General features: G+C 46.5%; 1 protein-coding gene across 5 annotated transcripts in view; it reads left to right on the top strand.

The window, feature by feature from the left end:
* Positions 1-27,173, top strand: part of EXTL3 (exostosin like glycosyltransferase 3) — a 113,967-nt gene that overhangs the window by 51,702 nt on the left and 35,092 nt on the right. For 3 of the 5 annotated variants that reach the window (XM_041426116.1, XM_041426119.1, XM_041426117.1), the window contains one exon: positions 12,915-13,017. The exons of the other annotated variants lie outside the window; for them this stretch is intronic. The gene's annotated coding sequence lies outside the window, so the exon portion shown is untranslated. The remainder of the gene's footprint in view (positions 1-12,914; positions 13,018-27,173) is intronic. 5 annotated transcript variants of the gene reach the window in all.

Here is a 27,173-nt window from a genome sequence, read left to right as displayed (position 1 = left end):
GGTTTGTCCAGAATGGTTTTGTTCCTCATGAGGCAGAGTGGAGCTTTCCTGATGGTGCTGACAGGAGTGAGCTGGGGCATGACTTGATCCTCTCTAAGCTGCAAAGCAGAGCAACATTTTGGTAATTTGCTGTAATGGGATCTCTGTGCTCAGCAGCATTTGTAATGTAGGTTGGGATTTGGTGTGGATCAGAGGACATCAGAAAGAAGGGAGGGTGGCTGGATAATTCCTCCTGAGGGGCAACAGCTCTGATCTCTCTGTGAGCAGGGACAGGACACAGGGAATGGCTGGAGCTGTGCCAGCAAGGTTTAGGTTGGATATTAGGAAAAGGTTCTTCCCCCAGAGGGTGTCAGGCACTGGAACAGCTTCCCAGGGAATGGGCATAGCCCAGAAACTGTCAGAGCCTTTGGACAGTGCTCTCAGGGACACACAGGGTGTCTGTGCAGGGCCAGGGGTTGGATTGAGATCCTTGTGGATCTAACTTGGATATTCCATGATTCTGTAATGGATGAGGAATTTAAGAAATTCGGGGTAGGAGCCAGAAGCTGGAGTAAGGACAGCATCAGCAGGTAGGAGATCAGGTCCACAGACAGGAAATGAGAGTGAAGGAAATGTGAAACTACTTTTAGTTCCTTTCTTTCTAAGCCCATCTGTTTGTTTCCACTCTGTTCCCTGGTGATCCCTAGGGGTCTGGCTCTGGCAGAGGGCTGGAGGGTGACATGCTGAGGAGTGCTGGGCTGCTGGTGAGCCATGGATAGCCATGACTGGGATATGGCCAGGACACCCAGGAGCTGTTTGGGACAGGCCTGACTGGAGGGAGAGTAAGCCCAAACCATGCTCAGTGTGTAGAGCACAGGAGTTACTCCTTCTGCATTGTGGAAGAGCAGATGTTTGTAATGATTCCCCTCCTGTTCCTTCCTGTCCTGTAGCAGCCAGGCTGGAAGTTGCCCAGGGAGTTGCTTTTTCCATCCCTGGGGTCCTGTAATCAAACCCCTCCTATGTTTGTCCAGGCCAAATCACAAATACCTGGGGGATGTAAATCAAGCCAGGTGCTGATTGCACTTTTACACTCATCTACAACTCCAAGCATGCTGGTTTCATCTTCTGCTCTCTGCTTTTCCAAGCATTGGTGTGTTTTGCAAAACCAGCGGGATCTGCATCACCCCTCCAGCACTGGAATCAGAGATGAGCTGGACCATCGTTGCTGATGCTCATTAAAAGCTGAGTTCCAGTTTTGGGGGTGTTGTGAGTTGGGAAGAGTGTTAGAGCCATGTTACAGCTGTATGAGATGCTTAAAAATAATGGAAAATACTGATTTGCAGAAGGAGAGCTGCTTGGAGCAGTGGATGAGAACATGGTGGGCAAGGGAATCCCTTTTTCTCTCCAGCTGCCTTGTGGATGCCTGGAGCTTTGTAAAGAAATTTGCCACAGTCTGATGCACTCATTGTGGAATTAAGGACAAACTTTGATGCTACTGTTTTAGGACTGTTTCCTTATTATTTGAATCTTTGCTCAGAAAAAAGTCTCAAGGTTTCTTTCCATCGTGTCTCTGAGTCCTCTCTGAGCAGCACAAGACACCGTTGACTTTTCAGTGGACTCAGATTTTCTGAAGTTTCACCTCTTTTTATTTAATTTCTGGTTTTTAAAAATAAAATATTCCTTAGATTGAAGTTGGAATGATACAGCTTTCATCTGGGAACTATTTTAGATGTAATTTGAAAAAACAGACTGTAAAACACACACTCATAAAAACAGTTTGTCCTTTCCAATGTACTAGAAAATGATTCTCAGCAGCCTCTTAATGCCCTCTGCTCGCCTGTATTTAAGCTCCATGACATGCTCAGAGACACAGCTACAGTGGATTTTAATACTGAGTCATACATAAATTCCCAGTATGGATCACTTGGGGAAGATTAATATGGAGAATATGTTAATAGTAAAGAATTTGAAGTCATTGCAGATTTTGCAGCACTCAGTGTGCACAAGGAGCTTGGTGACTGTAAAGTCGCTGTCCAGTTTGGCTTGAAAATGAGATTACTCAAAAAATGTGCCTTGAACTTTGGAAATTGTGTGGATGTGCACAAATACTCCTGCCTTAGAACCGTGGAATCCCAGAATGGTTTGGGTTGGAAGGGACTTTAGATGTCGTCTCATCCCACTCCTGCCATGGGCAGGGACAATTTCCACCATCCCAGGCTGCTCCAAGCCCTGTCCAGCCTGGCCTTGGACACTTCCAGGGATCCAGGGGCAGCCACAGCTTCTCTGGGTACCTGTTGTATTTGCTGGGAGTGTCTTGATGAAGGCAGGAATGATGAATCTGACTCCATGTTCTCAGAAGGCTAATTTCTTACAATACTATATTATATTAAAAATACTGTACTATACTAAAGAATACAGAAAGGATACTTACTGAATGCTAAAGAGGTAATAATGAAAACTCGTGAGTCTTTCCAGAGTCTCGACACAGCTTGGTACTGATTGGCCAAAGAGTCACAGAATCACAGAATAATGAGGTTGGAAGAGACCTCTAAGATCTAAGAGATCAAGTCCAACTTGTGAACTAACACCTCAACTCAGAATCTAGATTACAGCACCAAGTGCCATGTCCAGCCTTTTTTTAAACACATCCAGAGATGGGGAGTCAAAACAACTCACAGCAGAATCCAATGAAACAATCACCTGTGGGTAAAGAATCTCCAAACACATTCCACACATGAGCACAACACAGGAGAAGCAAATGAGATAAGAATTGTTTCCCTTTTCTCTGAGGCTTCTCAGCTTCTCAGGAGAAAAATCCTGGGCAAAGGGATTTTTCCAGAGAATGTGAATGTCACAGGGACCCTCTGCCAGGGCCTCCCTACCCTCCCAGCCAAGAATTCCTTCCCAATATCCCATGTAACCCTGCCTTGTGTCCTGTCCTTGTCCCATTCCCTGTGTCCTGCCCCTCATGGCACTATCCAAAGGTGTGGATCTGTTTTCTGCAGACTTCTGGAACTCAGCTCCCCACTTTTGTCTTTTTAGCATTCCTTGTGCCTCCAGCTCTACTCAGGGCAATTTTTTGGTATGAGGCAGGAGTGAGGCACCACTTAAGGATTTTACCAGCTGATCCCATCAATTTTCCATAGGGTGCCACTGATTTCCCAGCTTTGATTTGATGCTGTTATTCATGAGCATCTCCCTCAGCCCCAGGGAGGTCCCTTGATTAAGTCATTAGTGCTCCGTGGGACTCATGGGGAGCCCAGGCTGTCTCAAATAATGAGCTGAGACAAGAGTGGCAGCGTCAGATGTATCAGCATCCTGCCCCATGACTTCCCCTTCTGATTCCTTATTTTTCATGGTGGGCTTGGTTACGGTGCCATCTGATTTTTGTGAGAGGGATTTTTTTGTTGCTTGGTTGTGGAGAACTAGAGCTGGGCAAGGATCATGTAAAAACAGTGTCTGGCCATGTTTCACCTGCCCTTCCTCTTCATCCCCAGCTTCAGGCTTTGCTGGAGACTTAAAAAAATCCAAAACCAAACCAAACATCAAATTGCTTTTGAGTAACGCGAAATCCTGATTATGAAAATGTGAATAATGTATCACGACACACATTCATGTTCTGCCTGCTCAGAAATCCTGCTGGTGGCCTGTGCATTGGCATCTAAAGGGAATTTTAAAAAACCAATACCTTCATGGCTAAAAGAGGTGGTTTTGGGTGCAAAGTAGCACTGATATGTATTTTATGGACAAATAAAATACTGAGGTCTTTTCCAAAGGACCAGGCAGCCTAAATTGGGTATTGCAGCAAAGCAAAGCAGCAAGAGAAGGGTGGGTGAAGAGCCCTGAGAGGGGATTGATGGATGTTCTTAATCTGGGAGAGGGGAATGGTGGCATTCCTAAGCTTTTTCTGTGTTTGAAAATCCTGTTTTCCATTGTTCATATTATGCCAAACTTCAGGTAGAACATTCCAAACTAGTTGCTCGCTGGTGCTTTTTGGGAAGGCTGTAGTGCAAACTGTTCAGCTGTTTTGGAGGATGAGACTGAGAAAATACATTTCCTTACAATTAAAAATAAACACAAATAAAGGCAGGGTGACCAATTCAAGTCACGGTGCCCCTGCACTTGGGAGCAGTGATTGGATATTTGGCAAATACCTCATTTGCAGTTCCCATAAAAATCCACCAAAGCTGGGCCAGTTTGGAGACATGAGGGAATAAGGGCAGGGAATTAAGAGGGAGAGGAGGGAGAAAAAGCTGTATTTCTTAATCATCACTGAATACCACCCTCGGGTTGGATCCTGTCCTTGCTGTTCCCATGGACTGTGTCATTTTGGAGAAGCTGCTGGAAACAATCTCTTCAGAAATATTCTTCCCAGAGCACTAGTTTTGAACAGCCTGGATTTAGTTTTGCAGGGATGATGGAATTCAGTGGGACTTGCCCTCCCTGTATGTGAAAATGTGTATGTATATATGGGTGTATGGTGGTGAAGATGATAAAATATCCCTGTATATAAATGTGAAAGTGTTTAAGGATGGGGTTTAGGGCAGCCTGGGGTAGTGGAAAGTGTCTCTGCCCGTGCCAGGGGGCGGAACTGGATGAGCTTTCCCTTTCAACACAAACCATTCTGTGATATATTAAAATCTGAGGCATCCCCTTGTGAGCTGAAGCTGCCAGTCCTTGCCCATCCTCTGGGGCTCCTGTCCTTGTGGAAGGACAATGTTGGTGCCTTAAGAGCTTCATCCTGGGCCAGATTTGGGTTGAAGCAGCTTCAGAAGGTTCTAGAAAACACAGTTGTACAAATTGTATTTCTGTAGAAATCCAAGCTGGAGGTGGGATGGTGCATTGGGCTCTTGGCTTGGCGTCTCACAGGGGACAGTGGTGGAGGTGGTGGTGACCTGCAAGAAAAATAAAGATGGTGAGGCATTACAGAATATTTTGGACCTGTCTTCCTGATACGGGAGATTTTTCTTGGCACAGCAGCTGAGATGACCACACATGTCCCCCAAGCTCAGTTAACCCATCAGGAATTAGTGCAGGAGATGTTCCTGTGTAACAAACCAACCCAACAAACAACCTGCTTGACTTTGAGATGGAGCCTGTGACAAAATGCAGCAGAGCTCTGAACTTCACAGCCTCCTAATAAGGGTTTTGCACATGCTGAAGTTACAGAATTAAATAAACATCACTGCTGGTGGCACCACCCATCGTTCCTGTGGTGACAAAGACCTGCAGGAGTTCAAGGTAGCACAAGGAAAATGTGAGAGTCACTGAAGGATGATTTGCCTTATCTGCTGGGCAAACACTTAGATTTCAGGTTATTTTTGTTTGATAGAGAGCAAATAAGCAGATTCATTTTTTTAAGGAGCACTTCTTGTGCTTAATCAATTTTCTCTTGTCTGTGGTGAAAAGAAATTGAGTGTAAAATTTGTGCTTATAGGGAGGAGTGGGTTCTCCCTGAGCTGCTCTGAACAAATCCATCTTTGTGTGACCAGGCAGCATCAGAGCTGTCATGAAGATCCTGTGAGCCCCTGTCTCTGCTCTTTTTTCATCAGGATAGGAAATAAAAGTAATGGAAAAGCTGTGATAAAGCTGTAAATGTGATCATGGGAGTTCTTAGGAGTAGTTGCATCCTGGCCCTTGTGGTTTTCATCAAGTACAGAGAACAAGAAAATCTGTGGAGTTCACAACACCAGTGGAGTAATACATTGTTCCAAGAATATAATAAATGACTTGGAGCAATCCAGATGATTTTTAAACTGGAGGATGGAGTGAGCAGGGTGGGCTGTGCCTGGGGCAGAGGGCTCAGCCCTCAGGAACCTCTGCAAAGGTACTTGTGGTAGGACTGAGCAGCCAAATCTGCTTCATTTCCCTGAATAAGGAATGTTTAATGCCATCTATGGACATGTGGGCTGGGAAATAGGAACAAAGGATGTTTTTACTCCAAAAACTGAATTTCTGGAAATACTGTTAAAGTAGCTTACTTAGTGCCGATATCCGTGTGTTAAAATAGATGTGGGAAAAGCTGGAGATCCTGCAGGACAATTTTTGCATCAGGGTGAAAATATCTAGAGTTGAACTTCTAAACTCTCCCACTGTGCTTACGGGTCAGGAGAGAGAGCAAAACTTGAATCCCTTCTCTGGGAAAAGGGTAGGGAGAAGCTGCTCGGAAGGTGACATTGAAAGGTAGACACGGGCTGGGATAAAACACTGGAGCAAACTCCCAGGAAGGGGTGCATTTGCTGCCTCTGAATTTATCTTTGGAGGTTGAACTTGCTTTTTCTTTACCTGTGGGAATACTGAGCTATCCAGAGAAGGTGACACCAGTTCGGTGGCAGCGAGCAAAGGAAGTTTCCATTGCCTCCCTTGAAGACAAAATCTCAAGGTGCCTTTTCTGCTGTGAAAGCAAAATGCTGTCATGGAACAGAGGGTGGCTTTGCACCATAAAATCCTGGAAAGTTCTTGCTTGGATCAGTTCTTTTCAAATGAATTTTGGCAGTGGGTTGGGAGCTTAGGACAATTTTCTGGAAGGGGATTGTTGCCACTTCTATGTGTTCTTCCTGCTGGAGAAGGAAGAACTGTGCCAAGACAGATTCTCATGTGCCTCGAGTTATTCTTTGCAGCAGTTCATTTACCCCTGCTGAGCATCCCTGACTTAATGGTAATTCTCTGTGCAACTCAACTGGTTTAAGGTGAAAAGGATTTGTAAAATCCCCAGCTGTTGGTTCAGGTGAAGAGGAACACCAAGAATCTTAATTTGAAGGTCCAGTTTTTGTCCCTGAATGTCTTGAGCCTCTGAAGTGTGTGCAAAGTGATTTCTTTAATAAAGTTTCTCCGAGTTAGATAAGAGGGGGAAAAAAGCCCTTCTTTCCTCTCAAAATTAAGTCCTAATCATGAAATCATTTAGGTTAGAAGACTTCTCTAAGATTATTGAGTCCAGCTGTTCCCCAGCACTGCCAAAGCCACCACTGATCCATGTCCCCAAGTGTCACATCCACACAGCTTCTAAATCCCTCCAGGGATGGGGGCTCCACCAACTCTTTTGGGGAAGAAATTATTCCCAATACCCAATTGAAATACTGTCTTTTGTCTTGTTACTCCTTGTTGATAAATGTTAGGAGTAACAGTTCCATGGTAAATATCCTGTTTTCCTTATCCACCCTCATTTCAACGTTGGAAATCCCTGTGCATTCCTTCTTTTCTTATGCAAAGCCCTCTCTAGGTTTGCAGACTTGAGCCTGCTGAGGGAATTTAGGGATTTTTAAAGGGAATCTTTGTCCTTTTGGGATTTCAGTGGTCACTTAGCCATCCAAAGGTTGAGAGTTGTGTCTCCTGCAAGAGGGCAAGAAAGGGGAATTGTGGCATCTGGGGTGGGGGATTGGGAACACACAGAGCTCTCAGTGGAGCATTTCCAGCCTGAGTTACACCCTGCCTTGTGTTCTGGCGGGCTCCTGCTCAGCTGAAGGTAAATTATTGGCTTCAATCCCTTTCCCTTCTGGTGACTCAGCAGCTTTTAGGGCATCTCCACCTGCCTGAATTTGGATCTTGAGTCTGAACCCAGCCCAGCAAAGTCTGTGAAGTTACAGGATAAGGAAAAGGCAGGAGAAACTTGGCAGGTTTGGACTTGACTCTTGGGGCCAGGGAGGATATTTTCCCAATTTGTTTCTGGGAAATCACTTGGTTTTGTTCAGGTTTATGGAAGAAACTAACAGTTTATCCTTCAGCAGCCTGTTAAAATTCCTTTCTCACAATGGGATCATAAAATCTTTGACTTTCTCTCTGCTTGCAACAACAGGTTTTAATTTCCCTGTTTGTGGGATTTTGTTTGCTGAAGTGGGATGAAAATAGGGGCTCTCTGGAGTTTTCTTATGGGGATTTTTCCCCCTATAGACCCCTCCTGTGTTATTCCACTCATAACAGGATTCCCAGGCACTCCTTCATTTCCAGCTCTGCTCTACATGTCCTTTTCTGGAGGATTAATATGCTGGGTAACCTCTGTGCATAAACAATTCAGGAGCAAATGCTGGAGAGCAAAGGCAGTTAATGGACCCTGATGGTTTTTTTGGCTATTTTTATGGGACATGTTGCCTGAATTAGTCTGGGAAACTTTTCTGCTCTTAAAGATCAGAGCACAATTTAATGTTTTGTGTTGTCCAAATGTCTGCTGGACTTTGGCATCTCCTTAATGGCACTTGGAATGGGAGTGCCAGGAATGCTTTCCAGAGCTGTGGATCTGGGATTGTTGCTCTGTCTCCATCATATTGGCCTTCAGCTCAGGTTGGAGCATCCCAGGAATTATTTCCTTGGCATATTTCTGTATTAGGTTGTAGTATTTGTCTGCATTAGTGCAGGAGAATGAGCTTAAATAATTGTACTGAAACCAAATTTTAGATTGGCAGTGGCACCTCTGAAATAATGGTGGTGCAGGCAGGTGAGGGAAAGAAAAAACCAGCCTGGATAAGAGCCTTGAAAGAAGAGAAAATAGGGAAGCAAGTGGAGATAATTGTCAGGGAAGAGTGAGATGGAAGCAGATTGGGATGTTTTTGTGAGTAAAGGAAAAAGCTTTTTGGTGAACTCTTGAGGATGAGCAGAGGAAAATGGACAAATTTCTCTGGCTGGTGACAAGATGGGGTCAGAAAATAAAACTGAGAGCATTAAATACCCCAAGATGTAATTTAATGCTTTGTGTTCCACTCCTGGCCTTCCCCAGCCCCCACGAACAGGGATTGCTCCTGGGGCTGCAAATTCTCCATCCCTTTTTCCTGCAGGGCAGGAGGAGATCTGTGTACATATCTGAGAGGCTGGGTTTAATTTCCAGGAGGATGTAGGTCTTGTTTATGTTGGAGCAGCAAGCAGGAGAGGCCAGGAAGAGACCATGTGTCTAAGAGCAGGGCTGGATTCCCTGTGGAGCAGAGGAGCCTTCCTGGGCATCTCTCCGCAGCTGCTCTCTGCATCAGGCATGGGGGAAAAAAAAAAAAAAAAGGCAATTAAAATGTTCTTTGGAAAAGATAACAACAGCAAAGTTCTGTTTCAAAGGATGGAAGGCTCCTTATCCACTAAATCCACCCCATCACGTAGATTCCTGTGATCTCCAGAGACCTTTAGGAGCTGCAGCTCACCACATCAAAGGAGTGTCCGTGGGGCTTGGAGTACAGACATGGAATATTCAGGTGCCATAGGGGGTTCACAAGGCTCTGAGTCCGTGCCCAGGGAACAGATATTCCCTTGCTAAGACACCATCTGACAGCCTCCCCCTTCCAGACAACTCTGCATCAAAGGTGACCTGAAAAACTTTTTCTAATACATTAAAACATGCCCCAGACTTAAAAATGCTGAAGTCCAGGTTTAAGAACTTTCCCTCTGCTTAAAAGATGTTTCTTTGCAAAGTAAGTTTTGATTGTCCTCACAGATTTTAAGCTCTGGGAACCATGGATCTCTCCTGGCACAGTGTCTGCATGTGCTGAAGGGGGACATGGAGTGACCCACAGCAGGGGACAGTTGGGAATGATCCATGCTCCAATACTTGTGTGGCATCATCTGAGATCCTGACTGGCTTCCCACTGCCATAGGGCAGGGCTGGATGGGATTTTGGGAAGGAATTCTTGGCTGTGAGGGTGGGGAGGCCCTGACACAGGTTTCCCAGAGAAGCTGTGGCTGCCTCTGGATCCCTGGCAGTGCCCAAGGCCAGGCTGGATGGGGTGAGGATGAGGATTTCTCTCCTCTGCCATAGCACAGAGTGACCAGGGTCCTGCAGTGTCCCCTCCGTGCTGGGTCAGGATCAATGCAGCTCCCTGTGAGCCCTTCCAGGATTGTCAGCCTGGGCTCTCCCTCTCTGCAAGCACCCCAAGAGCTGGGCTAGGGTGATCCACGTGTGTTTCATGGCTTGCTGTGTGTGGCTAGGAGATGGGGACCTCAGGAAAGCTCAGCACCCTGGGGAGCAATGGGGACACCAGGCTCAGTCACACCATTGTCTGCTGCCCAAAACCCTGCAGTGCTTTGACCAGGAATGGCCCTTGTTCCTTCCACCCTCCCACAAAGTAACATTTCCCTGTTTTCCTGGGATAGTTTTCCTAATGGGATCTGGAATTGAGTGCCAGGCAAGCAGCCAGGAGACAGCAGTGGGGTGTTCCTCCCCTCCAGCCCTGCAGTGTCCAGGGCAGCTGGATGGGGATGAAAACCAACATTTCCCACCAGCCTGGGGTGGTGAGGCTGGTCCCTGGTCAAGGAATTAAGTTGCTTTTTGATCATCCATAGGGAAGAGTCCAGCAGAACCCTGGGGTGCTGCTGGGACAGGTGCCTGCTGGCTCAGGAATCTTCAAAATTTCAAATTTCTCCTCTTGCCAGCACTCCTGGAGGCTTTCCTGGGTTGGGTCTGTGCCAGCCTCATTGTGCTCCTGGCCCCAGCTTGTCACCTGCCTTGCTGTGTCCCAGCAGATGTGACAGAGCACTGCTGGCTCCTGATGGTGGGGAGAGTCACGACGCGTTTCTGTGTGTTCCTGGGGTTTGGCAGAGCTGCAGAAATCAGCATTTCCCCCGTTTTATTGTTTTATGGATCTCCCTCCCCTTCTGCCAAGGGGGAATAACATTGCAGAAAGTGCCTGTCCCCGTCAGGGAACAATTTGGTGGCATTCAGAAGTTGCTGAGTCTTGAACAGCTTCTGCTGGTCCAGCCAGTTCTTTGAAAGTTGAAGTTTTTGGGTACTTTTTTTTTTTTTTTTTTTTGTTCAAATAGCAGCTTGTGATGGGCCAGAAACTGTTGTGACAGTGCCTCTCTAAAATCCTTAAGCTGCTTGAATCACTCCAAGGAGCCAGGCAATAAAAGAGCTGGAATAAAATGTATCCCACAACGTCCTTCACTTCTGCTGACAACTGCAGTTTAAATTACTGGTGCAACCTTTTAGCATAGCTGGCTTATAAAAACTAATAAAATATAAAATGAAGTTAGAACAGCCACTTGCCACCTCTTCTCTGGTGGAGAGTAGGAGAAATCACCCTTCTTTTTTTGGGGGTGAGCCTCTGCTGGGGTGCTGTTATTGCTTTAATGACAGTGATCAGAATAAAATATTAATATATGCTGGAATTTTTGCATCATATTAATTATATAGTGTTTATAAGACAAGGGCCTTCACTTTAATCATAAAGTGGCATTTATTCTGATGTTTTCCAGAGGTTACATTAAATTTAGGCTTTTTTAAAAAAACTCTTAAGGTCTCTTCTAGTGGAAGGTGTCCCTGCCTATGGCAGGGGGTTGAATGAGATGATATTTGAGGTTCCTTCTAACCCAGACAATTCTGTGACTCTCAGGGGAGTGGTTTGTTTGCCTGATGGATTTGGGGCATCCCTTTGCCAGATGCTCTTGATTCCTTGGCTCCTTTGCCCTAAGTGGCCAGAGTTTAAAAAAAAAAAAATCGGTGGCTTTGAAGGGAAAAAAAAAAAAGGCAGATTTTTATTTTGTAAGCTGTCAGCATTCCAAGCTTGCCATGAAACATCTCCAGACCTGGGAGAGGCAGCGAGGGCTGTGCAGATGCTGGGCTGCTGCAGCGTGGGTGAGGTTTGGAGTGGATATTTCACAGGTCACGTTGAGATGAAACCTTCAGCTGTGGCTGTTGAGTTACATCTTCACTCGTGATTTCTGGAGAACTCTGGGAGGAACTCTGCAATCAGGGAAGGAAGGAGGGGTAGAAGGGTCCTGGCTGTTCTTGTTTCTGCAAACATTTTGTAGTGTCTGCTGATGGAGCCCTGCCAGGACCTGCAGCCTGCCAGGAGAGACCAGCTCCCATCACGAAGTGTTTCCTTCTTTATATCCCAAAGATGTGGGCACTCAGGAAGTGTTTTGCCAGCTGAAGTGAAAGGGATGGAAGGGGATGGGAGCAGCCTTTATAAGCAGCACCAGCCTCCAAGGAGCAGCCCTGACTCCCTGCTGGGAGCTGGGGCTGGGGAGAGGCTGCGAGTATGGAACACATTAGTGAGAGTCAGGGTGGGGAGAGAGAGGTTGAGATGCTCTGCTGTCCCAGAGGCTGTGTGGGAGGATGAAGGCAGGATGTAAATGGTCCTTTTTGTTTTAAAACAAAGGGAAATGCCACTGATGGGCGCCTGTGAAGGATAATCCTGGAGCCTTGGGCTTTTCTTAACAAAAGGTATTTTATTTTTCTTTTAATTTTTTTTGTCTGTTTGTCTGCTGACATCAGAGGGGTTGTTTGCAGCAGAGGTGTGGCTGAGAGAGGATTTGAGCTAGGGGAGAAACTGGATGAAGAATTGGTGGGAATTGCTGGGCTTGAGGCTGGACTTGGTGGGTGGAACTTGGGGTGTGGAACTTGAAACAGGTCGGGCTGGGTGGCTTGTAATGATCCTGTTGGACCTTGGCACTTATGGAACAATGGAGAGAATGACTTTATTTAATATTTTTGTGGGAAATGATCCCATGGATGTAACCTGAGAGCTGTCAATTATCATTTCACAGTTAATTATCAATTATTATTGTACAGGAAGAATTTTGTGTGAAGTGAGCTGAGAAAGCTGAGAATGCCTGGAAGGGGCTCAGAACTGATGGAGCAGGGAGCTGATCACTCACATCTGATCCCTTGTAGATTTGCAATATCCCTTCTCCAGGTGGTCTCATTTGTGCCTGATTCCCCATTCAGCCTCCCTTACTCCCCAGCAGCCCAAACTGTCAACCTTTTGGGAGCTTCCAGGTTTAAGACCACTTCATAAATCACAGAATCCCAGAATGGTTTGGGAGGGAAGGGAACTTAAACTTCTTGTTCCACGCCCTGCCATGGGCAGGGCCACCTTCCACTCCCCCAGGTTGCTCAATCCCTGTTTGGGGAGATCCAGAAGGAATATTTGTGTCAGAGTGCCTCTCTTGCACGATGCCCCGAGGCCATGCATAACTTATTTCTTGAGTCCATGTGGTTTTGTCTGTGTTTTTCTGTTAAACAGGAGGGAAACCCTTGAGATCAGCACTGGGAGAAAGAAGAGAGGTGGAGAAGGAGTCGATGTGGGATGTGGGACAGGTCTGAGCCAAGGAGCTGAGGGACAACAGGTAAAGCACAAAGGAGCTCTGTAGTGTCATGCCTGGGGTTAAATTGCTTCTTCCCCTGCTGGATTTTAACATAATTTACCAAAACATCTCACACCCTCCTAACAACACTCTCCTCCTCCCCATAGTCCAGTTGAAATAAAGTTGAGATGAGAAAAGCTTGTAAAAATAGGGCAGGACCAGCACAGTGTCACCCCCAGAGCTTTAATCAAGCTCCTTACATATTTTTTGGCCATCAGCTCTTTCATTTAATCATCCATTAATTGCTGAAAGTTTTAGCCAAATTCATTTGGCAGAAGTGCAGGCAAAGAAGCAGCATTTCACAATATTCTGGTTTCAGCAGTTTTCAATTCTGATTTTAAAAGCAGTGTTGAATGTCACTAATGGTCTGAGCTCAGTGTCTGGGTGCCTTGGGATCCAAATCCCTGCACACAGCTCAGGGGGAAGTTGGGCTCTGAACATTTTTCTTCTTTAGCATCATTCTCTGGGCAGATTCTTGTCCCCAAACCCTTTGTAATCAAGGTGTGAGGATTAGTCCAAGGGTGCTGATCACAGCTCTTGTGGGGATGTGTGGTTGTCTGGGAGCCTTCCAATTCCAGCTGGAATTGCTGCCAGCAGCACATTTCTCCTTCCCCAGTTTTCTTCTCACTCCTGTAAGGAAGCCAGAGGATGAGATTTTGTGCCCTGTGCTGAGCTCCTTCAGGCAAACTCAGGCTATGGAGCATTGTCAAAACTGCTGATGGGTTTGGGCTCCAGCAAAGGTGTCAGGAGTGAAGCAAAGGAGTCACTCCTGCCTGTTCCAGGGAATGGCATTTCCTGGCACACAAGGACACCACGGGGCAGCAGCATCCTGCACAAAGCTGCTCTGTCAGCCCGAGTTTTGGAGTGGAAGCTGCACGTGGATCGTGACTGGGAGCCACCAGAGTTACTCAAGTCAGAATCTGGCTGCTAAATCTGATTCCTGCTCTCAGGAAAACTTGGATGAGGTGTGATGGGCTGTGGTTCAGCACAAAGCACATGAGGTGATCTCAAGGTCCCTTCTGGCCGTGAGCTCTGCTCCTCTGTGAAGAGATCACAGCTGCAGCTCCAGTGACACGTGGCCAGTTCAAGCCCCTGTTTTGACTCCCTGTCAGAGGATTTCTCCAGGAGCACCGTGTCCTTGTGAGCCGTGCTTGGAGCATCTGCTCCGTATATTCTTGGGCTGAACTGCTTCCAGCAGGCTTAGCAACTGTGCCTGTGATTTCCTGCAGGAAATCCAGCCATGCAGGGTGGTGTTTAGCTTATGGGACTGTGACTATCAAACCATCATGGCATTCTTAAGTTGCCTTTTTTTATGATTTTTTTTTTGAACCTGTTAGCTGTCCCCCCACCCCCAAGCCCATATCTGTGCATCTATGGAGTTTTCTTTCCCTGCCTTGTTCAAGTGAAAGAGTAAATCCTTTTTGATTTATTCCAGAGCAGCCCTCGAGCTCAGCTCCTGTGAGAGCCTGCTGACTTGGAGTTCAAAAGATCTCATGTCTTTGAGGCCAGGCTGTGGTTTTCCGTCTTGCCTCAAAGTTAAACTGAAAGAGAAAATTCCTTTTCTTCTTAAAAAGAAAATCACCATGCTGTGTAAGGGAATCAGACTTACCTGGAGCAGCAGAGAATGCCAGCATGCAGAATTCCAGGTTAAAATCTGGTTGTTTAGCAAGGCTTTATTTTCAAGCACTGAGCACATTGTTTAGGAAGTGTTTTATGGAGATAAATACTCCTTTAAAAGCAGTGCTGTTGCCTGGCTGGGATCCAGCCTGTGATCCTACATTAAAGCGTTTTTTGGGTGTTTAAACCACTACATTACCATGGTGGCTAGAAATGGTAGTTCTTATCCCTGACTTCTTGCAGGGTTAGATGACATTTGAGGAAGAAATCCTTTATTGTGAGAGTGGTGGTGAGGCCCTGGAATAGAATTCCCAGAGAAGCTGTGGCTGCCCCTGGATCCCTGGAAGTGTCAAAGGCCAGGCTGGACAGGGTTTGGAGCATAGGGGAAGGTGTCCCTGCCCATGGCAGGGATGGAATGGGATGCTCTTTAAAATCCTTTCCAGCCCAGATTATTCCATGGTTCCATGAGTTTCACATATATCTGGCATATATACGTGTGTGTATGATATATATACACATATAGAGCAAAACAAACCTGTAAGAACTATTTATATCCTATTCCACTTCCACAGGGCCCTGCTTAGTCCAGATCTGTGCAGTTGTGGCTGCAGCTGTGAGCTTGGAAGGGCAGAGGTAATGGGTGGAAGATCCTTTTAATAACTGTAGGGACCCTCCTTTTAAAATCCAGCTGCTCTGAGCAAAGTGACCTTGGCTCAGACTTGGGAATTGAGCCCTGCAGGGAGAAGGAGATGCTGATCCATGGAGCAAAGGATGCTGATCCTTGGCCAGACAGCAGCAGAAGAGAAAGCACAGGTTGGGCTGCTGGAGTTTTCAGCACACATGAGATTGTCAGGCTTGCAGTTAAAACTATGGGTGCTCTCCCAAATTTGAATTTACACCTGGCAGTGGTGTATCTCTGTTTTTTAAAAATCTCCAGTCCTGGAGCTGGGGAGAGAAGCAGCTTTTTTCCCTGTCTCCAAGCAGCACAGAGGACTGGCAGCATAAGTGACAGCTCAGGTAGCTCTCACAGGTGTGAGGGAAATCTCACATGGTGTTTTGCCAGCCCTTCTCAGCAGAGCTCTTCCAGAAATCCTTTCTTTCAAAGTTTTTGGGCCTGTGGAGAGTGTGCATGCAAACACCTTGGTGTTTTATCCCCCTTTCAAGAAAAAATGTGTAGCAAGCTGAAACTGCAATGATTCTCTGGCATGTGTGGGTACAGTAAAGCCACACAGCTCAGGTGACAGTAAAGGACAGGGAGCAGACTGGCTCTTCTGCTGTTCTGTCCCCACTCTTCCTGCTCTTTCTTCAGCAGAGAAAACCCACATCCCAACCTTCTCCCATGTTCTGAGCCAGCAATAAAATAGGAATATGGTTTTTTTCCCCCCCAAATCTAATTTGAAACATGATGACTGGACTGTTCTTAAACAGCTTCCAACTTAACAATAAAGAAACTTCACAGAGTGCTTGGCAGGAGCCTCTGTACATAATTTAGATCATAATCAGATGCATTAACACATTTTATATGGATCTCATGGGGGCCAGGAAGATGAGGTGTGCTGGGTAATTTCTTTCCAGATTTCTTTACCTGATTGTTTATTACTCTTGGGGACTTCATTTGTGGTCCAAATGTCACCAGCAGAATCCTGCTGCTTCATGTGCCTGCATTCAGAGTAGCTGCTAGTGAGGCTTCAAATTCCTTAATTGCTGTGTTCTCCTCAGTCTTTCCATCCAAAGGGAGGATGGGGAGGGAGAGAGGGATGGGGAACAAGAGCAAGGACCCAAATCCTACAAATTGCTGAGCTTCCCCTGTGCCTGGAGCTCCATGGGAGGGAAGGTGCTGAGAGTGCTCCTTGTTTCCCACTGAGTACAATCAGAATCTGCTGCTGGAGAGCTGCATGGGGGAAACACTTCCTCTCCCTCCCTTTCCCTTTGAGATGTTCAACAGCAGCAGCTCTAATTTTATAAATCTCCTGAAAGCTGTTCCACACTCCGAAAAGAGAAATGGTCGTGTGTCTCTCACTTTGCTTGATTGTTTTGCCATGAATCCACCCATACCAAAGACATCCTTATGAAATCTCTCCTTTGACAGAAAAATCTGTTGCTGCTTTGAAAAGTGATATTTTGGATGTCTTTCTGCTCTGCTGGTTTGTATTGTTCCCACAAAAGGCAGGCAGGGAAGTTCCCTGTCACTTCAACATCTCCTTTATACATGCTGGAGTAAAAACCCTCCCCAGGTTCCTGGGATTTATTTGTCACTGAATGCCATGGAGTAGTGTAAAACTGGGATTTTTTAAATCCAGGTTTTGGTCCCAGATGGGAGCACAGCTCAGGTTTGGACATGAGGGGCTGCTCTGTTCACTCACTGGTCCAGGCTGGAGCCAGCCAATGGTGGCCTCAGCCAGCTGCCATTGATCCAGAAGTTGGCACAACCAGGAATTAAACCTCCAAGGCAAGTCAGATGTGGCCTGGGTGTTTGGGCAGGTGAGCTCAAGAGCATGAAAGTGGCTGGCTTACACTCCTGGATTTGGGCCAGAGAACAGACCCAAAACAGGGCCACAGCAGCCCATATCAAAAACACAGAGCTACTTCTTCCCCTTTTTATCAGTGCCTGATAATGGTACTGAAAACCACCCCAGGCCAGAGGAGAAACATGGATTTGTTTGCCTCTTTTTTTTTTTTTTCCTTTCTCTTTAATAATTGTTTATCAACATCAGGTGGTGATGTAACAGCATCCCAGGTTAGCTGAGTTTGTAAAGTGGCTTTTACCACAGAGCATAATGATGATGGAGAAGAGAGTATCCTTAAAAATCAGAGTTGATGGGATTGCTGAAGTTCCATTTTGTTACTGAGTGAATCCCTGTGTCTCACCCTGTACCTCCAGTGCCTTGTGCTGTTGAAATGTCCACAGGGAGAGGGTGAAGAGCTGAGTCACCTGGGGCCTCTCCCACAAACTCCTGCCTTTCCCTGGGTTTTCCAGCTAAGTGCTGAGGAATGGCATTAATTGCAGGATATTATCCCTCAAGATATAAAAGTTAAGGTTGTTTTGCTCTCCTGAACAAACCTTTTTACCTCCATTTCATGATTCAAAATTGGCAGGAGAACATCAGAGCAGCCTGATCCATGCTCTGAAGGGTTCATGTGAGGAGGGCAGGCAGGAATACACCAGAGGGAGAAAATATCCCCAGTCCCTTTGCTATTTATAGCCATGTCACAAGCAGTTTCCTTGCTCCCAGTGCCCAAGTTCCCAGCTGGGACTGATGAATTTTCCTTAGGTCAGTGGCACACACAGTTTGGACAAGCTTGATGGCTTCTGGGTCCAGCCAGCAGAACTGCTGCTGAGCAGGAGGAATGAGGAATTCAGGTTCTCTTTAGTATGGGAATTTACTCTGCTAGTTTAAACTGACAGAGGGCAGTTGGGCTGGATTTTAGGAGCAAAATCCTTACTCAGAAGGTGGTGAGGCCCTGGCACAGGTTGCCCAGAGGAGCTGTGGCTGCCCTTGGATCTCCTGGAAGTGTCCAAGACCGGGTTGGATGGGGCTTGGGGCAATGTGGGACAGTGGAAGGTGTCCCTGCCCATGTCAGGGGGTGGGACTGGATGATTTTTAAGGTTCTTTCTGACCCAAACCTTTCTGTAATTCTGTGATTCTGTATGGGGAATGCTCTTTAAATATCACAAGGAGGGGAATAAACATAAATAAGGCACAATGGGAAGGATGAAACAACTCTTCTGGTGGTTGGCAATGGGAATAAAGTGCATTTTTCTGTATCAGGCAGAAGGATGCTGCCTGTTGTCAACGTGTGTGGTTGCCCTCCTCTGGTTGAAAACAGAACAACCTCCTGAGACTGGAGACTTTTTGGGGGGCAGAACTGTTGTGTTTCTTCAGAGTGACTTTGAAAAGAGTCAGGATCATTTTAGATGCTGGGAATTGGTCAGTGCAAGGTCTCACCCTTCACCTGCAAAGCCACCCTGGGCAAGGGGCGACTTCTGAGCTGCTGGAGGAGGACGAATTGTGCAGAGCCAAGGGATGCACCAAAGCAAGAACAGCTCACTAAACATGGACAAACTGTGCAGAGGTGGGTGCAGGGCTTGGAGAGGCTGCAGAACACGGCTTGCTGCAAGATGTGGCTCTGAGGAATCTGTCACCAAGGCCTGGTGACCCCAGAGCCCTGTCACACCTCAGAGCAGGCAGCTGACCCCTGCCTGCCGCTCTGCTCGGTGGAGCTGGCTCGAGTTACGCATCAGGCTGAGAATTATGTGACAGATTTAATTAGCAAATCATTTGCTGACCTTCAGTTTTATGGAGATAGTCTGAAAGTGAGTTTATCAGCAGTTAGAGAAGCAGAGGCTTAGAGGATTTAAGGGAGCTGCATGCAGCACTGGTGATTTCCACTCGGGTGTGTTAGACCGTGTCCTTGAAGGCTGCTGATACTAAGCCAGGTAATCCTGGTCAGCAAAAAAACTGACTTGTGCTTTGGGATTTTTTTTCCCATCTGGATCAGGACCAGCAAAGTCAGGGGCATAGCTGTGTGCCTTGCAAGAGTGTCTTAAAGGTGAAACCTTTGCTCTGCATTTGGAGCCATTTCAAAATGTGAATCCTAGGAACTATAGATTTTGTCTTCTGTGGATTTTGGCAAGACAGTTGTTGGAGCAGCTGAAAGGGAAATGAACCTGAGAGGAGCTTTTGACTTTGGTGAAATTCAATAGTTACTTTCCAGTAACAGGGAGGCATTAAAAAAAAAGGCCAAACCTGGTGACATCTGCAATTCAGACAGCATCTAATCCATGCTTTTTTCTCCCACTACAGCAACCAGACAGGATCCAGGGTGGGATGTGCACACCTTCTGTATCTCCCTGCAGGCTGGATACATGGAAGGATTTGGGGAAATGTCTAGTGGTTGAGCAGAGCTGGTCCTTAAAAGACTGTCCCTTAAATGTCTTTTAATGCCAGCCCAACTCATTTAATCTCACAGTGTTGCTCTCATGAATCTTTTATCACCTCCTACAAGTATTAAGTCCTACAATGCCACTAAAACACATTGAATTTTAGTGTGAAAGTGGTGAAAGTGAAGAGATTAACTTAACTGAAGAGATGTATTCATGTGTCCTGAGGTAAATGTTGGAGAGAGGGAAGCACAGTGTGCAGGGAGGCTCCTCGCTGTTACCAGCTCATACATCCAATGAAAAACTTACCAAGAGTTATTTTTATTACCCATTACAGCTTTATCTAGTTCAGATATCTCCAGGAAAGGTTTCCACCTTCTCTCTGGCATTTATGTGAGTTGTAGAACAAAGGAATTTGGAAGGGATCTTTGGAAGTCTCTTAATTCAATGTCCTGCTTGTGGCAGAGGTAGATGGGATTGCTCAAGGCTTTGTCCAGTTGAGGTTTGACTGTGCTGGGCTGGAGGGTCCACCAGCTCTCCAGGCTCCTGTTCCAGTCATTGATTTTCCTACTGAATAGCCACACAGGAGGCTACATCAGAAACCTTGCTGCTGTCAAGGTGTAATCAACATCTGCCAAGGATGGTTTCAGAAGACAAATCAATGAGGTTGAGTTTGCCTGCAGCACATCTTCTTACCCTTCATGGCCATGGGGATGGATTCCAGGAGGATTTGCTCCATCTGTCCCTGCCCACAGACTTCAGCTGGCAGCAAGGTGTTGCTGTCCTCTTTATTCCAGGAACAAACTTTTTGCAGGCTGAGTTTGTGCTTCAAAGTTAATACTCAGTGAGTGCAGGTAACCTTGGCTTCCTCTTGACGTGGCTGCTCACGAGAGCTTTCATTGCCTTCTCTAATAAAGCCCTCACAATTGCTTAGAGACACTTAAAAGTTGTTAATGTTTAAATGAAGGGATTAATTTCAGGCCTCCTGCTGCTAAACTTGTACGTTGGAATTTTGAGGAAGTGCCTTTTCCCCGCGAAGTGTGAACAGGCTCAGTGAAACCTTTGATCAACTAAATGGACTGGAACTGGTGGTGAGGAGCCACTGAACTCCTCAGCATCGATCTGCACTTGCCAGGCAATGGAAACAATTAAAATGGCTCCATAAAGAGTAAATACACAGGGATCTTTGGGCATGGATGTAGGCAGGTGCCTCAGGAACGCCTGCCCTTTAAACCTGTCCCTGCTGTTGATGTTATTGATGATTGAATTGGTATTTTAACATTTCCATGCCTTTGTTTCCCCACCTATAAAGGACTCGTGCCTTCCTTTTGGGTTATTGAGCTTGGCTGACACATATAAAAATTGTCAAGGTAGGGTGCCAAGCGCACACAAACTATTTTATTTTTAGTGTCTTTTGAAATCTTGGACTTTTTGTTCTCCCTTTTATCTGTCTCTTTTCTTTTTAATCACACCAAATGGAAATAAATTCAATCACAGCTGGTGCTGGAGAAGAATCATTAAACCCATCCAGCTGGCTGTCTCGGGGCCAGAGCAGGATTGTTCCCTACGCTGCATTTCCAAAGTATTTTATCTCCTTTAGTCCTGTGTTTGTGGAGTGATGAGCTCCTTTCACTTCTGTCGGCTCCCGTCATCGATCCGAACGGGAAGGGCTATTTTTAGGTGGCTGTAAGTAAATGGACATCAGGCACCGTGGAAAGGGGACTGGGTTATTTTTGGAAACCCATCAGCAGCCCTTCTGGCAGGTCCTGCTGTGGGATTTGTCTTCAGCTGGGCTGTCTCAGGTTGTGGTATCAATTCCCAAGGTTGTGAACCCGGTTTCTTGGATGTGATCTGCACTCTGAATGTGGAATTAGCAGCTGCTGGAGGTGGTGTTGATGGCATCAGTTTCTTGGATTTAATTCCCCCTAGGCCAGGTTGGATTGGGGCCCTGAGCAACCTGATCTAGTGAGTGGCATCCCCACTGGAAGGAGATGAGCCTTAAGGTCTTTTCCAACCCAACCCACTCTGAGATTCTGGGATTCTAAACCAGCCTGGATGGGAGGGATGCAGGGTGGTGGTTGAGCTGCAGATTTTGGGGCAGAAGATGAGGTTGGCTTAGGGGCAATGTGGGAAATGCACCTGGAGTGGAGCCAAGCCGTGGAGATGATCTCACAGTCAGAACACTGATGAATGTGCAGATTTGACATCTGCTGGTGGCCACACAGCAGGTTTTGGGGTGCTCTTGGGAGTTTGGGGTTGTTCTGCTTCAGTGGATCGCAGAAGGATGATGTTTCCTTGATTTTGCTTAGTCTTTTTCATAAAGAATTGTAGGACATGGTTTAGGGTGGGCTTGGCAGCACTGGGCTGTCAGTTTGACTCAGTGATCTCAGAGGGCTTTTCCAACCTTGATGATTCTGTGATTCCATGATTCCATCAGCATTTTGGGACAGCTGTGCCACAGTTTATGTGTGGAGCTGATGCTGCTTGGAGCCACTGGGCTCTCCAGTTACTGAGCTGTGAACGTGCAAGTTGGAATCTGGGGGCAGTGGCCAAATCAACACCATCACTGTGGGGAGCTCGGATAGCCTGAGCTGAAAACCTGTGGGGGATTTAGCTGCACATTATCTTCTCTCTCTGCCTCAGCAAAGACACAAATCTAATTTCAAAGGTCAGAACATGCTCTCACCTGGGTGTTCCCAGCCTTTTATAGAGTGGTTGAAGGCCATTTCCTAAAATTAGCTGCTGCAGGGGAAAGCTGATACTGGCTCCATATCAGACCCTTTCCAAAGCTCTGGGTGATCATTTACTTGATTACTCCTATTGAAACTCTTGGGTAAAAAGTAGAAAATGGAAGAAAACCAGAACCTGGTGCTGCTTCCTAATGGAGAAATAAAATCATGTGGGTTTTGGGGCAGAATTCCTCTTCTTGCTTGTTTTTTGAGGTTTTCTTTTTTTGTTTTCCTGAAGCTTTCCCAGGCAGGCCAGTGGCCTGCCTTTAGAATCAGACTTTGTTTTTGTTTTCCTCAAACTTCCTGGTGATCCAAACATGCTGGGGAGCTCTGGGAAGGGGAACATGTGACTCTGAAGGAGGCTGAAATGGTAAAGCACAGTCAGATCTGCTAAGCAACAGCATTGACACGTTTAAATAAATCTGCTGTTGACTAATATAGAGTGACATATTGAGAGCAATTAAAAAAAAAAAAGGAAACTAGGCACAAATTTGGGAAATGAGTGGAATGGGAACAGAACAAAGATGTTAGAGAGGACGCTGGATAAAAGAGAGGGAGGGCTGCTCCACAAAAGGAGTGTTCTGGAGGACCAGGGTATCCATCAGGAAGGGGCAGACAATAGCAGAAGTGCAGATTTGTGCTGGAATTATCCCTTGGCAGTAGGATCCTTGTATTTCTGCTTCCCTGCCAACTCTGCTGGCTGCCAGGATTGAAAAGATTTGTACTGCCTGGTGCAGAGAGGAGCATGTGGTGGGATGTCAGGCAGCTTGGAAAAGGTAAGGTGGCACTTCTTGTTCCCATGGTGGCTTTGGTATGTGGTTCCTTTGGATCTGCTGGGATTTGGGTGTGAGTCCTGTCATTCCACATCCCTGTGGATGTGTGTAATGCTGGAGAAGGGAGCAGGGACTGAATTAGAAAGGGTTGGGTTTGAAGCTGGTGAAAAGAAATCCCTTAAAATCACAGAATGGTTTGGATGGAAAGGAAAGCTCATCCCATTCCACCCCACTGCCATGGGCAGGGACACTTCCCACTATCCCAGGCTGCTCCAAGCCCTGTCCATGCTGGCCTTGGACACTTCCAGAGATCCAGAGGCAGCCGCAGCTTCTCTGGGCAACTTGCAGAGCTCATCTGTGCAAGTTGCTGCTGCAGGAAGCTGTGGAACTGAGTGCTTGGTGTGTTTTTCCTTTTCCCCCACTTTTTTTTTTAATAGCTCAGACTCTCTACTATTGAGAATGTCTGTTACTGATTGCTTAAAAAAAAAAAGAAGATATTTTGGTGGACAGCTGTTGTTCTTCAAGGGCTCCTACAACTCCTGTTTTTTAATGGTTTGGGGGAAGTTGTCCTGAATAAACAGTTCCATGACTCTGATTTATGGTTATTTTACACCAACGTGGCTGGAAATGAGGAGTGAGGGGCTGAAGGGAATGGATCATTGGCTTGATCTAATACAGCCATCCCCCCCACTTTTTTTTAACAGCTCAGACTCTCTACTATTGAGAATGTCTGTTACTGATTGCTTAAAAAAAAAAAGAAGATATTTTGGTGGACAGCTGTTGTTCTTCAAGGGCTCCTACAACTCCTGTTTTTTAATGGTTTGGGGGAAGTTGTCCTGAATAAACTGTTCCATGACTCTGATTTATGGTTATTTTACACCAACGTGGCTGGAAATGAGGAGTGAGGGGCTGAAGGGAATGGATCATTGGCTTGATCTAATACAGCCATCCTAGTGCTTCCTTAATGGTTTTTTTTTTGGATTCTCTACAGAGGCCAAATTGAGTTGTGAATTTTGTGCCCACCTTATGACTTTGTTCCAGGCCGGTGCCTTCGTGTCCATCCTCGTGGCACGTTCACAGTGGAGCTGTGTTTGCCAGCAGCTTTCCCAGCCCCTGGGAATGGCTCCCCTTTTCCTGGCTGGCCATCAGGTGTTTCCTCTGGCCACCAGCAGCAGCCTTTGTGAAGTGGGTGGCAATAGAAAACTCACACACTGTCCAGCCTGGGATGATGTGAGGCTGAAAGGGAGGGAGTTCTGCTGTCCCTCAGGGAAATTTTGTGCAATCAGAACCATTCGTGGCTCCAGCGCTGAGATGAGAGTGAGATAGCACAGCTTGAGATGCTGGGGTTGGCTCTTCTGTCCAAAATAACTGCTGGGAATGGCCAGAAGAGGCGTTTGTGGATTGCTCATCCATTAGCACCTCTCACCATCTATTTTCCAAACGGTCCCTGAAGTGAGCTGGAACCAGTTCCGTGAGCTGGAACCGGTCTGATCTTTGGGATGATGGCTGGGAGACAGCAGCTTGTGTTGGAAGCAGTTCCTTCATCTGCATGAGCCTTGTGCTGGCACTGTGGCCCGTTTTTTGAGCTGCTCTGAGGACATTTGGCCCCTCTTCCCTCCAAAAATAGCCGTTGTGTGTCGGAGATTCCTGCCTGGAGGATTCGGGAGCCAAAGGAGCTCCAGCCTTCCCAAATGTGCCCTCTCTGCTGACATTTGGGTTCCCTCCACCCTGTGCAGTGGGCAGGCAGTGGTGAGGGTTATTTGGGTGCTCTCTGGAGAGCAGGGTGTACCCACAATATCCATGTTTCCTCTGGGAATTTCCCCTCCTGGCCACGGAATCACATTTGTGATGTGAACTATTCAAAGCCCTACGAGCAAGCTCTGTCCTGAAAATCCTGCTGCCAGTCCAGGAGAGCTGTTAAACCACTAACTCTGCAAAAGCTTGGCTGCTTTGAGGTGCTCAGTGACAGCAGCAGTCTCACCACTCGTGGCGGAAGCATTTGGACTCGCTGTGATTGCAGCAGACAGATTGTCTCAAAGCCACAAGGTATTAATTGGCTTTCATGTTCGATACCAGTTAATAAAAATTTCCTTAAAAAGACACACTGCTTAGAATTAGATGCTCTTTAATGTTGTCAGAGGGTTCTAATAAAACAGGGCTTTGGCATCTGCTCTTACCCGTTAGTCTTCCAATAACTGTTGAATCCATCAGCTCTTTCTACTCAGATTTGAGGGATGGAGCTCACCAAAGCAGTAACTCTGTATAAATGCTCTGGAAATAGGGAACTGAGGCTCTTTATGGGGTACTGGAGAACCCCATGGAAAAGAAACTGAAGGCATCAAGCAGTAAGAATTCAGCTTTGTTTGTGCTGCTGTTCCCAAAACTCACAGGGGGCACGTTGGCACCACAGATATTTTTCTCAAAATACCATGCTGAGCATTGCAGGGCCATTACAAGCACTTGACTAAATAATCATTCCAGCTCTTTCTCCAACTAAGAGGACACCATTAAATTCAGGAGAGCAGCTGGGAAGTGCATTTGGACCAGGCTTTGAGCTTGACAAGTTTTGGGTTTCAAAGGCATTTTGAAAGTGCTCCCCCAGCTCACACGAGGAGAGCCATGCTTTGGTGCCTTGGTCTGCGAGGCAGCGTGGGAGCTAAAAAATCTATTAGTGAGTTTCAATTTACTCAGGATAAATCCTTCCCTGAGGATTGCTCTTGTTCTCTGGAATTACAGGGTTTGGCATGATAACGTTTTTCTCCTTAATTTGTCCCTTTTGCACTTCCTTGGTGCGAGCAGGGAAAGCAGCAACAAAACTCCAGCAGGAGAGAGGTCGAGGATTCTTTTGGACCAGGAGATGTGTGGAGGGTGCAGAAGGAACACTGAGGCAGCAGAGCTGTGAGACCCAAATGGGTGGAAGTGGGATTTGGACAGCAGGAAAAAGCTGGTGAGAGAGGGGGGCAAAGAAAACAATCTCAGCAGCTGCATTTTGTGCGGCCACTCCTGTATCCTGCAGCTGTTCATTAGAAATTCTGTTTATGCCACAGGGAGTTTTGGAGTCTCTGAAGCTGACACAGTTTTAATAGACAAAGACATTTTGAGTGCAGCACATCTGCTCTGGGATGCTAAGGAAGAGGCTCCATGCAGTAGTGCCATTGGTTGAAGCATTTCATCGTGCCTTTTTTTTTTTTTAAGACCTCTCTTTTATCCTAAAAAGTAATTTTTGAGGTCAAAAGAAGTGCTGTGTTTGCTCATTAAGTTTGCAGCCCTTAAACTGAGAGTCCTGCTGTATTCTTGCTAATATCCCTGAGTTCCCAGCCCTGGGACTTGGAAGGATCCTAAAGCATTTCCCACAAGTGGCCATCTCAGAGGTGTGAAGCACAAGCACAAGCACAAGCCTGGGGCAGGAGGGTGCTGTTCCAGAGCAGAGCAGAGACTTCCTTTGGTCAATGCTGCATTATTGAATATTTGGTGAGTAGATCTTAAATTGATCAATTTATTTCTCTGCAGGCTCCATCTAACCCTCAACTTAACTTTTATAACCCGTGGCTTTCCAAAACCCATCTCATCTCGCTCGGTGATTGAATCCACCTTGTGCAGCTGAAAAGTTAATTCCTTCCTTCACCTCCAGCTCTGGTCAGGTTCCTTGGATCCCTCGTTGCCTGACCTCTCTCTTAGCCTTCCAATAAACAGAACAGTGTCACTTTGCCCTTCCTAACTGCTGTTATTGCTACATCTGCCCCCAGCATCTTCTGGATATTTTCTACCTTCCTGTCTCGGTAGGAGCAGTCTCCATGCTGGATGCACGTGCTGAGTGGGGTTTGCCATCTCCCCTCCTGCCTTTTCCAAGGACTGGTCTTGGAAGGAACAGCCAGGAACAGCTTGAGAAGAGGTTTTTTTTATTGTGTTTCTGATCTCTTGGAAGGGAAGCACTGGGCACCAGTGACAAGGCAGAGCAGAGCATGTATTGAATGATCCATGATCCAGCATCCCAAATGCAAGCTTTCTGGGAATTCAATTACCCTGGATTGTGCTGCTGCTTCCACTCTCCTATCATCCACTCTGCTGCTGGTTCGTGACTTCTTTAGGGGCGCACACACAAGCCTCATGTGCTGTGTTCTGTCTTCTTGGGGTGTT

Source organism: Onychostruthus taczanowskii, unplaced genomic scaffold (genome assembly GCF_017590055.1).
Source record: "Onychostruthus taczanowskii isolate IOZ18803 unplaced genomic scaffold, ASM1759005v1 scaffold90, whole genome shotgun sequence".
NCBI lineage: Eukaryota > Metazoa > Chordata > Aves > Passeriformes > Passeridae > Onychostruthus > Onychostruthus taczanowskii.
Note: the sequence above shows the minus strand (reverse complement) of the source record. Positions and strands in the feature narration are given on the sequence as shown.